The sequence below is a fragment of the Neltuma alba genome, unplaced genomic scaffold (assembly GCF_004799145.2).
Source record: "Neltuma alba isolate B1F8T4 unplaced genomic scaffold, ASM479914v2 tig00013249_pilon, whole genome shotgun sequence".
In the NCBI taxonomy this organism is placed as follows: Eukaryota; Viridiplantae; Streptophyta; class Magnoliopsida; order Fabales; family Fabaceae; genus Neltuma; species Neltuma alba.
The window spans coordinates 163,847-176,326 of record NW_021637544.1 but is presented as its reverse complement, the minus strand read 5'-3'; the positions used below and the strand labels follow the sequence as shown (position 1 = coordinate 176,326).

The window sequence follows — 12,480 nt, the reverse complement described above, 5'->3', positions numbered from 1 at the left end:
AAAATTTTGCAAAACATTTTAGGGCACATATGCATTCTAATTGTCATCAATCCTATGGCACCTTCGGGTCCCTTTATATGTTATATGGGTCCTCTAAGGCATGGTTAACCAAAAGACCTTCTAGACATGTTGAGACTATTTAATAGATGTGTGTGCGCGTGCGCGCGCTCACATGCATGTGTATTTATATTTATATGTGTTATTTAACAACTAATGAAAAGCCTATTTCTATTTTCATTTCATTAATTAGTGATTGAATGGCTACCGAGAATCTAAATCTTTGAGTTATTTTAAAACTGTTGACCCTGTAAATAGCTACAAGTGGAAGAAAATTAAGGTATTTATATAAATTTATTCAAATAAATTATTTACATTCCTAAATTAATATAACTATGATTATATTTTTGCAGTGCTCTTGCCAACCTAATGACAATAATTGTGGGTATTACATTATGGGATTCATGAAGGATGTTGTTACCCACGATTATATTTTTGTTCCTAGCTCTACCACTTATATGAATATTAAAAACTAATGTTATCAATGTTTATATTCCTTATATATACAGCAAATTGGTCAATGTAGCAATAATCATTTGAACTAGTATTCAAAGTGCAAATACCGGGGAGTATTTAGCACAGAAGGCAGTGACTGAGGCAGAAGATGCTACAGCCATAGCTGCGAAGGCATTGGAGGAAGTTGAGGAGCTATGGCTCTGGCAGAAGCAGCTTGGCATGAGGCAGAGGCAAGGGCACTGTAGACAGAGGCAGAAGAAGTATTGCTCATAATAATGCGTGAATTAATACAGATATCTAGCATTTTTTGTTATTTTAATTTTAATTTTAATTCTCCTTAATTTTTGGATGGAGACTAGCTCAGAGGGCCATTATTAGGATGGCAAAAGCTGTGAAGCATGCTCGGACTGTCTCGCTAGGCGCTACAATCGTGCCTTGCAGAAACTATCAGGAAGAGTGTGGGATCTTCTATGCTCTTATCTGGAAGAGCCATCTACATCTTTGATAGGTATGTTTATGTGTTAAGTCTGAAAATTAATATATAAAACATTGCGTAACTTAGATCTGATTTTTTAAACTTGCTATTATTTTTAATCGTCTGTCCTCCGTCTCTATACGTATTTAGTATGTTGTTAGTAGGATTTTAACTTAGGTAATATAGAAATTGTTCATCCCCCCACTCTTTGTCCTACCCCGCAACCAAAGCTCTGATACCACATTGCGTCCTCGTGTTCAACTTAAAGCTAACTTGTGAGTAGGAAGTATCCAAAGGATATTTAAACCCTATGGGTGTTAGGACTTTAGGCGATGTGGGATTTATGCATCCCACTGCTCTTCACCTTCCCCTGCAACTAAGGCTCTGATACCACATTAAGTCTTTAGGTCCAATCACTACTACAAAAAAATTATTCTGTGGCACACATTTTGTAGTGCTTATATGGACAAATGCTACATGGGATGGCAAGGTAACATTTATGTAGTGCTTTTGAAGAAAGCGCAACATTTGAACTGCAAAAATTGTAACCATTTATAGTGTTTAGCTGAATAAATGCTACACTAGTTTTTAAAAATTTGCTAGTTTCATTGGAACAAAAACTCATGACACAGTCCTCTGTACATGTGATGATTGGAGACATGAGATAAGGATTTCATTTAGAAAGAAGTCGAGGTAAAATTTGAATGTTTTGATTGATTTGTTTCATACATTCACACTCTAACAAATTAAACATTTTTTGTTTGCAGTTATGTTTTATCATTGATGAGTCACGAAAGGAATATGTGCTAAAGAAAGCTGCCCTTCTTCTTAGGAAACATCGTGCAGATCTAGTAAAATATTACTTAAGAGATGACAACGGCAATATCATTGCTACACCACCAGAGATATATAAAGATATCATCACTCAAGAACGAGGGAATAACTTTGTGGAGTCACAATGATTGTGGGTATTACATTATGGGATTCATGAAAGATGTTGTTACTCACGATCATATTTTTGTTCCTAGCTCTACCACTTATATGAATATTAAAAACTAATGTTATCAATGTTTATATTCCTTATATATACAGCAAATTGGTCAATGTAGCAATAATCATTTGAACTAGTATTCAAAGTGCAAATACTGGGGAGTATTTAGCACAGAAGGCAGCGGCTAAGGCAGAAGATGCTATAGCCATGGCTGCGAAGGCACTGGAGGAAGTTGAGGAGCTATGGCTCTGGCAGAAGCAGCTTGGCATGAGGCAGAGGCAAGGGCACTATGGACAGAGGCAGAAGAAGTATTGCTCATAACAATACGTGAATTGATGCAGATATCTAGCACTTTTTATTTTTATTTTAATTTTAATTCTCCTTAATTTTTGGAAAGTTTAAATTGGAGAATAGCAATCTATGTCAAAAATATGACTATCATAAAAGAACTAGGTATATAACTATTGTTTTCCCCAAAAGTCTAGGTATAAATAAGCAATTTTTGTGAAAATTATTATGCACAGTATTGCGTGCAACACATGAATTTTCTGACAGAGGATTTCGCTGCTACGTGGCAACGCGTCTGGTGCTATTTGATGGGGAAATTTTAGAGACAGACAGTGTTTTCCAAAGCACACGTAATGGAACTAGTTTTACATTGGTCGGACATCTGAATGACAATAAATGGATTTGAAAGTGACAGCGATGCAAGAACTAGATAGAAAAAACTTAAAACTAACTTGTGAATAGGAAGTATCTAAAGGATATTTAAACCCTATGGGTGTTAGGAATTTAGGCGACGTGGGACTTATGCATCTCATTACTCTTCACCTTTTCCTACAACCAAGGCTCTGATACTATATTAGGTCTCTGAATCATATCCCTATTGCAAAAAAGTTACTTTGTAGCGCAAATTTTGTAGTGCTTATATAGACAAATGCTACATGAGATGGTAAGGTAACATTATATAGTACTTTTGAAGAAGGCGCAATATTTAAACTGCAAAAATTGTAACTATTTATAGTGCTTAGTTGAATAAATGCTACACTAATAATAGTACACCTTATTGACTGTTAGTAATAATTTGTTTGCAATTAATATTTATTAATATGAGTCATTTGCATCTAAATAGGAAGTAAGTGATAAAAATCATACCAAAGCAAAGAACATGAAATGATTGTTTTATACATGTGATTGTTTCACTATAAAAAAGAACAGACATGATACGTACAAATGGAGTAACAAGAGGTGTGCATAAATGATTGTTTCATACATGTGAGAGCCAATAGACATGAAACTTGAGGGGTCTGGTCAAGAATTTAATAACAAAGGTGATTATAGTAGAAGTATGGTAAAAAAAAATTTTTTGTCACCTGTAAAGCACAAGAGCTGGCTCTGATACCAAAATTGATGTCGAACAAGAAGAAAAATCAAGAAATTAAAAAGAAAAGAGAAAAAATCAAGGCAGAATTGAAAGAAAAAGGAGAAAACTAAGAGAGAATAAGTGATTCACAACTTCAATTGTATAATTTGAACGTCTGGTATTAATGGCATGTTTGTTAGATGGAAAAAAGGGAATTTTGGCACCTAAAAAGCATAGGACTCGGCTCTGATACCAAAATTAATGTGGAATAATTTTGAAGGTTTGATATTAACAATATATGTGGTAAGTCAAAAAAGAAAAATTTTGACACTTGGAAAGCACAGGACCTGGCTCTGATACCAAAATTGATGTGGAATAAGAAGGAAAACTGAGAAATTGAGAAAAAACGAGAGAAAATTAGGAAAGAACCAGAAGAAGGAGGAAAAAGATTAGAGAAAATAAGTAATGTATAACTTGAATCGTATAATGCAGTCAACTACATAAATAAAATTTTTCTTCGAAGAAGACAAAAAATGATGGGCTGATGTTGTGATGGAGATTAGCTCAGAGGGCCATCATCAGGATGGCAAAAGCTGTGAAGCATGCTCGGACTGTCTCGCTAGGCGCTACAATCGTGCCTTGCAGAAACTATCAGGAAGAGTGTGGGATCTTCTATGCTCTTATCTGGAAGAGCCATCTACATCTTTGATAGGTATGTTTATGTGTTAAGTCTGAAAATTAATATATAAAACATTGCGTAACTTAGATCTGATTTTTTAAACTTGCTATTATTTTTAATCGTCTGTCCTCCGTCTCTATACGTATTTAGTATGTTGTTAGTAGGATTTTAACTTAGGTAATATAGAAATTGTTCATCCCCCCACTCTTTGTCCTACCCCGCAACCAAAGCTCTGATACCACATTGCGTCCTCGTGTTCAACTTAAAGCTAACTTGTGAGTAGGAAGTATCCAAAGGATATTTAAACCCTATGGGTGTTAGGACTTTAGGCGATGTGGGACTTATGCATCCCACTGCTCTTCACCTTCCCCTGCAACTAAGGCTCTGATACCACATTAAGTCTTTAGGTCCAATCACTACTGCAAAAAAATTATTCTGTGGCACACATTTTGTAGTGCTTATATGGACAAATGCTACATGGGATGGCAAGGTAACATTTATGTAGTGCTTTTGAAGAAAGCGCAACATTTGAACTGCAAAAATTGTAACCATTTATAGTGTTTAGCTGAATAAATGCTACACTAGTTTTTAAAAATTTGCTAGTTTTATTGGAACAAAAACTCGTGACACAGTCCTCAGTACATGTGATGATTGGAGACATGAGATAAGGATTTCATTTAGAAAGAAGTCGAGGTAAAATTTGAATGTTTTGATTGATTTGTTTCATACATTCACACTCTAACAAATTAAACATTTTTTGTTTGCAGTTATGTTTTATCATTGATGAGTCACGAAAGGAATATGTGCTAAAGAAAGCTGCCCTTCTTCTCAGGAAACATCGTGCAGATCTAGTAAAATATTACTTAAGAGATGACAACGGCAATATCATTGCTACACCACCAGAGATATATAAAGATATCATCACTCAAGAACGGGGGAATAACTTTATGGAGTCACATACAAATGCAAAATGTATGTATGCAATTTAAAGTATTCATTATTTTATATTTTTTTAATATAATTCAGTATCTAGTTGTTAATATTTATTTTCTAATGTGTTATACATGTTAACAATTGTGCAGTATTATCACGATGCATATTGCGCAAAGTATACTGACGAACAAGTTAATGAAGTCATTGAAAAATGGTGTACATATGTATTTCAAATCTACACCACTATTAATGGAGTAGGTTTGTTTTATTTAGCTCTTTTCTCTATTTTGGTTTTACTTAAAAAAGTTAGCAAGAGACTACTAGGTTAAATATGGTTATCGAGAAGCTTAATTGTGACTATTACCTATTGTTTATTGTAGAATTAAATGAATAGGAATATATTGATATTATTAAGATGAAATTATACAAAAGTTTGTTAATTAGTTGTTGCTTATTGCAAACTTTTAATTTTCTATAAAGCTTATTAAAACCTAATTCTAATGCAATTTTGGTGTTGATTGTCTGTTACATATTTACTAGTGACTATAATATTAAAAAAATTACTGTGAATGGGATTGTGAAAAGTTTCAAACGATTGTCATATAGGGAAAAAAAACCTTCTTGTAGCGCTTCCTCAAGGAAGCGCTACATTAAGGTATTATATATAGTGCTTTTTTGGAGAAACGCTACATATAATACAACAGTAAAAATACTTTTTGTAATGCTTCCTTAAGGAAGCGCTACATTAAGTTATTCGTGTAGTACTTCTCCAAAAAAAACGTTACTTATGAAGAATAGGTAAGAATTATTTTTATAGCGCTTCCTTGAAATTTTGTTTTGTAGCGCTTTTACGTAGAAGCGCTACATATGAAATTTCTAAAAAGTATTTTTTTTGTGTATTTGCATAGCGTTTTATCCACTAAGCGCTATAAAAAGTACCTCAATTTTAGCACTTTAGGAAGCGCTACATAAAGTATGTTGTAGCACTGGTACATGTAGCGCTTACAAAGCACTACAAAACAGAAAAAAAAAAAAGCTCTACAAAAAAGGTATTTTGTAGTAGTGAATCCAAAGCTAACTTGTGAATAGGAAGCACCTAAAGGATATTTAAACCCTATGGCCTCAGGATTACATCTAACCTTTGAGGTTGGTGGGTCAATCTAGCTCAGCTTATATTGCTCGCTGTACTGTGCTTTTCTACGAATTATCCTGATATATCCTTCTTTTTTTTAATTTTCATTGCATAAAACAGACCAAGTGAACTGGTTGATGCCACGTATTACCTAAGAGGCAAGCCTTAGCGCTTTATCTTCTCCCTAAATCTCGTGAGATTAAGGGTGTGTTTAAATTAATTATTAGTGATAAAACTGACTTTTGTAAATTTAAGTTAAAATAAAAGTAAGTTAACATAATGTAATTCATGCTTGAATTGATGTTTATAAAAAATCAATTAAAAATGTTGAAATTTGTTTGAATGATTAATAGAAAGTAAATTTAGATATAAAATGACTAAAAAAATATAAACTTTATTGAATAGTAGTGTATTATATTATATGATGTTGTGATGCTGTTCATATATAGATGAACTCCATGTATAGTCACATACACAAGAACGTTGCTATATGCATGGATCAAATGCATGTAATTGGACGGAGCCAGTTTTGATACTCATGAAACGTTCATGTTTCATTTGGATGCTCCATATTTGATTTTTTTATTTTTTTATTTAAAATAATTATTTTAATATATATAATATCTAAAATAGAGATAATTTTTTAATTGTTTTTCTCTCAAAAAATATTTTTTATTTAAAAATAATTAATTAAAAATTTTAAATACGAACCGTTCAAAGCAAATATAGATAGTCCAGATGAATTTAAAATACTTATTAAAATGATGAGTACTAAAATTGATTTCCTAATTGGACTTCACTCATAAAGTATCCCAAAACGCTGCGTAACAAAACATGGTCTTCATTAGACCAAGAAAAAAAACAAACAAAAAGGATAATTAGATATATATATATATGTTTATAGGAGAAATTCTTTAAGTACTCTGGGAGTACCACTTCACACTGTCCAATTAAAGCACATCAAATCAGTGGATGCAAGCCCACATGTCAGTCTACGTGGCACATTTTCAATAGAAAAAATTTTATTAAAAAAATTCTGTTAAAATTGTTTTCTTTCTCCCATTTTTCAACACAACTCTCTTAAATTCTCTCTCTCTTATGCGCCTTCTCTTTCCCATTTTTCCGGACTCTCTTTACTTCTCTTTTTCCTCTTCTTTTTCGTTATCCTTCGCCGGTTTTTCTCTCCTCACCCTCTCAAATTTTCTCTCTCTTCTGCGTCTTCCTTTCCCCATCTTTCATGACGGTCTTTTCTCTTCTTCTTTTTTCTGCCTCTTCTTTCCCATTATCCTTACCAGTTTCCCTCTCTCTCTCTCTCTCTCTCTCTCTCTACTCTTCGTCCTTTCGCTGGCCATTTTTTCCAAAGATGAAGAATTGCATTACAGCATACCAAAGTCCTGAAGTATAATGGGGGGTAAAGTGAGAAGTAACATTTTTACTGAAATATAAGAAAATGGGTGCTGGCGTCTTGCATTTTCTCAAAATTTTTAAAATCCATCTGGCTCCATTTTGTTTTGTTGCTACTTAGTTTGTTGAATTTTTTTAATAAAATTTTTTCTATTGAAAACGTGCCACGTAGACTGACATGTGGGCCTGCCATCCACTGATTTGGTATGATTTAGGGAGTATTTAGATGAAACCAAATCATGGTTAGGAGAATAACTTTTGGAGAATAGATTTTGAAAGAATAGATTTTGTGAAAAGGTGATTTTAAGAAGTGTAAGTGTTTGGATAATTGTTATCAGAAGCACTTTTTATATATACAAATTACTAAAAAAAATATAAGTTAATATGATAATTACATGAAAATAGATTTTATGATATGTATTTTAATTTGAAGGAATAAAATTACTAATATTACCTCCGGTCCTTAATATAAGACTCTGTTTGACTTTTATTTTGATCATAAATATAAGACCCCAATCCACTTTGTCTCCCATATTTATATATATTTTTTTCAAAGTAGCCATTTTAACAATGATAGTTTTAGTCAATACACTTGATTAACAAGGATATTTTAGGAAAGACAACACCTATTTATATAGGACAAATAACTAACTCAACTTACTTCCTTAATCTTCTCAAATTAGTCAACTGATTCTTATAATTAGGATCGAAGGTAGTAATATATTTTTTACCAACATAATTAATAATGCATAAGATAATATAATTAATATGTGTATATGTATTTATAAGATATAAGATTAAATATATTTATAAAAAAAATTGAGGGATGTTATAGTCATATTATTGTTGAGATCTACTTTGATAGGTACAATTATATTTTTCAATTTGAGCCTGAAGAAGAATGGATTCACTTCTCTTGAAATCATAGTTTTGGATTCCAAAACCATGGTTTTAGCCCAAACCATGGTTTTGGATTACTTTTTCAAAATTAATGCTGTTATGGTGACATCCCACCCAAACCATGGTTTTGCTTATCAAACCATGGTTTTGGAGAGCACCCAAACAAGCCCAGTTGGACAGTGTTCAAGTGAGGTGGTACTCCCATAGTACCAAAGAATGTCTCATGTTTATAGCTTTTTCTCAGATTTTAGAATATACTGCTTTGGGTACTAATTATAAAATTTTACTTATAATTTACGAACGAGATATTTGAAAATAGTAGCTTAGTTTTACAACAATCTAGGTGCGCCACCATGGTCAAAGGATGCCTCAGTCGTCGACGGTGGAGGGCACTACCCACACGACTCATATTGCGAGTCCAGATATCCTTCCCATCGATCGATCTTGTACCTGGCAAGCCTCCTTCCAACCAGAATCCGATCCCCCGTCTCCACGCCTATCCACCAGCATGGTGGCGGACAGAGCCTCCTCCTGCCGCGCACGCTCCTCCTCCGACATATTTCCCATCAATGTATTATAAATGACTACTTTTCTTGACTCTTAGGTATAAAGTAATTTTTTTTATCTGAGAAAATGTAATATTAGAACTTAGAAGGCATGGGAGATAGCATTATATTTCTTCTTAGTTTTTACCATTCATGATCATTACAGTTCGATCTCTCGATATGCATTTTTTTAGAGTAAAATACATCACCCTCCATTCTATCTAACCTAAATTACAAAGACCTCCCTTTTATTTTAGAAATTTATATGAACTTCCTTTAAAATCAAAATATATATTGCACAAACATTCTTTTTAGTTTTAAGATTCAACTTCCATCCACCCATCCGTTAATTGACCTTTAAATCAAAGGATTGACCTATTATTTTGACCAAATTGCCCCTTCTTAATACAAATATTACTTAATAGTTATCATTTAATAACATTTCATACATCTTTATTTGAAATTAAAAAATAATTTTAATAAATATCTTAATATTTTTTGTTATACTATTGAATTATTACCATAGTATAAATTTTACAAATACAAATTTTTATTTTACAATAAATGTGGTTTATTTATTTAAACTTACTTGTGATGTAATTTTTTAAATATATATTAGTAAAAAATGTTTTGTAATTGTATATATGTATTTTCAATAAAATTACAAAGTTATGTCTTAATTTATTAAAATTTAGGAAGAATATTAAATAGATTATTAATAAATATTAATATTAAAATATAAACTACATATTTAAAATAACGAGAGGTAAAAGAAGGAAACAAGGTTTATCCTAATATTTCTTAATTAAAAAACATATGTAAAGAATCTTTTCAGAATATTCCTTAACAATGTTAATGGTTTCGGGTGTGTTTGGGTGACACCCCAAACCATGGTTTGGGGAATAATCTACCCAAACACCCCCTCCAAAAACCAAAACCATGGTTTTGGAAAAAGTAAAATTTTTTTGCTTTTGGAGAAAAAAGGGAGAGTGTGAGGGTCTATATGATATATATCTTGTTATTTTTTTTATAAACATATTTTTTTATAAATATATTTAATCTTATATTTTATAAATATATATACACATTAATTATTTATTGATTATATTATCTTATGCATTATTAATTATGTTGGTAAAAAACATATTATTAACAATTTTATTCCTTCAAATTAAAATATATCATAAAATCTATTTTTTCTGTAATTATCATATTAACTTATGTCTTTTTTTTTAGTAATTTGTATATATAAAAAGTGCTTCTGATAACAACTATCCAAACACTCTCACTTCTCAGAATCACTTTTTTACAAAATCTATTCTTCACAGAATCTATTTTCTCCAGAATCTATTCTCTAGAATCACTTTTCCAAACCACGGTTTGGTTTCATCCAAACACACCCTTAGACTAAAATGTATGTTATCAAAATAGAGAGGAGGTTCATGTAATTAAGACAAAAGAGAAGGGAGGTCAGAATATTTTACTCTGTCATTTAAATAATAAAGGCGACTAGACAAGCACGTTTCCTTTTTAGGGAAAAAGGACATAAGGCGATAAATAGAAAATGGTACTCAAAGCATATGTATGTACAAGAACTTACGTACGGCCCCACAACTATACATTCACGAATCATGTGAGTGTTGTTTGGTTACTGAAGGCCATGGAAGAATCACTTTCAAATACGGGATTTAAAAGTCAGAATACGCAAAAAATCCATTGTGAGGAACTGGCAACTTGTACTCCTGGTTTTACCATATAGAAAGGATATAGATTAATACATTCACGAGCGCATACACAAGAATGTTGCCATATGCATGTAATAGGGATTACCCATGAAGATCCATCCAATGTCCTGCATGCTGCCTTAGAAAACATGTGCTTCATCGGACACAGAAAGACGACAGACAAAAAGCATAATCAGACTTATATATATATATATATATATATATATATATTTGTCTTTAGCTTTTTATCTCCTTTTGTCATTAAGCTAATTTTACGACATTTTAGGTGCGCTGGCCATTGTCGAAGCTTAGCTCAGGTGGCTTCAGTTACAGTCGTCGTAGACGAAGGAGGGTTTACGCTCGTCGCTGCTCGTACTTGCGAGCCCAGATGTCCTTGCCGTTGATCTTATACTTGGCGATCCTTCTTCCGTTCAGAATCCGATCCACCGTCGCCACCCTATCCACCAGCATGGTGGCGTACAGAGACTCCTCCTGCGGCGCACGCTCCTCTTCCAACAGATTTCCCATTAATATCTCAACCACGCTTTGCTCTCCAAACACGGTCATGAACAGATACGACAACTCTGCCTCCGTCGCCGGGAAGCCTTTAGAAAAGGTCAGGAAGATGGTCTTGTCCTCATCCCAAACATCACTGGACGGCCTCCACCACCGGTCACACCATAACCTCTCGTCCTGCAAATCCCACTCCTGCCTGTTCGACATGAAAGGTCCGTACACGGCGTGCGGAAATCCCGGCACCATCACGGGGGTCGGCGGACCAATCGAGCTGGTGCCAGCGATACCGTACACATACAACATGATATCGTTAAAGATCCTGCAACAGACATTGTTGAGAGTGCTTTTAATCCCGGCGATGATGGTAAAGCGTCCACAGTTAAAGGCGGTGAGAGTGAGGTTCATGTGGGTGAGCGTTGCGGTGAGGGGGATGGCGAGGCGGTGAGGGAGAGAGTCTTCGGCGTCGGAGTATTCCAAACACTGAAGACAGAGAATGGCCTCGTTGAACAAGGCGTTGATAAGTGAGGGGTTGAGAAGGGTGATTTCCGGGACGAGGTTGGGGCGAGCAACATGCTCGAGCCAGAGCCAGAGGGCAATGGCGAGGATGGACTGGAGCGGCTCACGACTGAGATTGTAGATGAGATAAACCAGAAGGTTGCGTCCCTTGAGTGGAACATGTGGAGCTCCTGGACAGTGATGACCGCCATTAATGCTCTAACAGGTAAGCTTGTGAAATTGACATGCAGAAATGGATCAGTAAAACCACTGTTTTGCATATATACAGAGACGTGACCTGCCTGGTTGGGATTAGGAAAGTGATTGGCACGCAGAAATTTAGGAGCTTATAGAATGAACTGATGTGAGCATCGCGGAATATGTGAGATCTGGTACAGATGTGGACAAACAAACCCTCTCCTCTCTCTCGTGATTCCCACTTTATCCTCTTTTTTATATTACTTTTCCATGGATTTTATTGGTTAATCCCTTATTTATTTCTTCAAAACTGTAGTTATATGTACTTTAAATTAAAAGATGTGATCATCCTACTGAGAAGCGTGTAAAAGGTTGCATCTGAGTTTTGTATACTGTGTTGGCATTTATTGCTCGGGATTTTCCTTTTGAGTTGTTATTGCATTTAGTCTTTGGATGCTTTCCGCTTTCAGAACCGTTTCGGCTATATATACAAATTAATCCAGCTTTTAAATTGCCTCAGTTAATCTACTTTCTGCTGCTTACCAAAAATTGACTCGCTATTTTAGTTCATGTTCTGATTCTAAAAGGTATACAAGGAAGCCGCAGTCACTA

General features: G+C 34.0%; 1 pseudogene; it reads right to left on the bottom strand.

Moving 5' to 3' along the window:
* Window positions 1-11,013: 11,013 nt before the first annotated feature.
* Window positions 11,014-11,882, bottom strand: LOC114735724 (uncharacterized; annotated as a pseudogene).
* Between the last annotated feature and the right edge of the window lie 598 nt (window positions 11,883-12,480).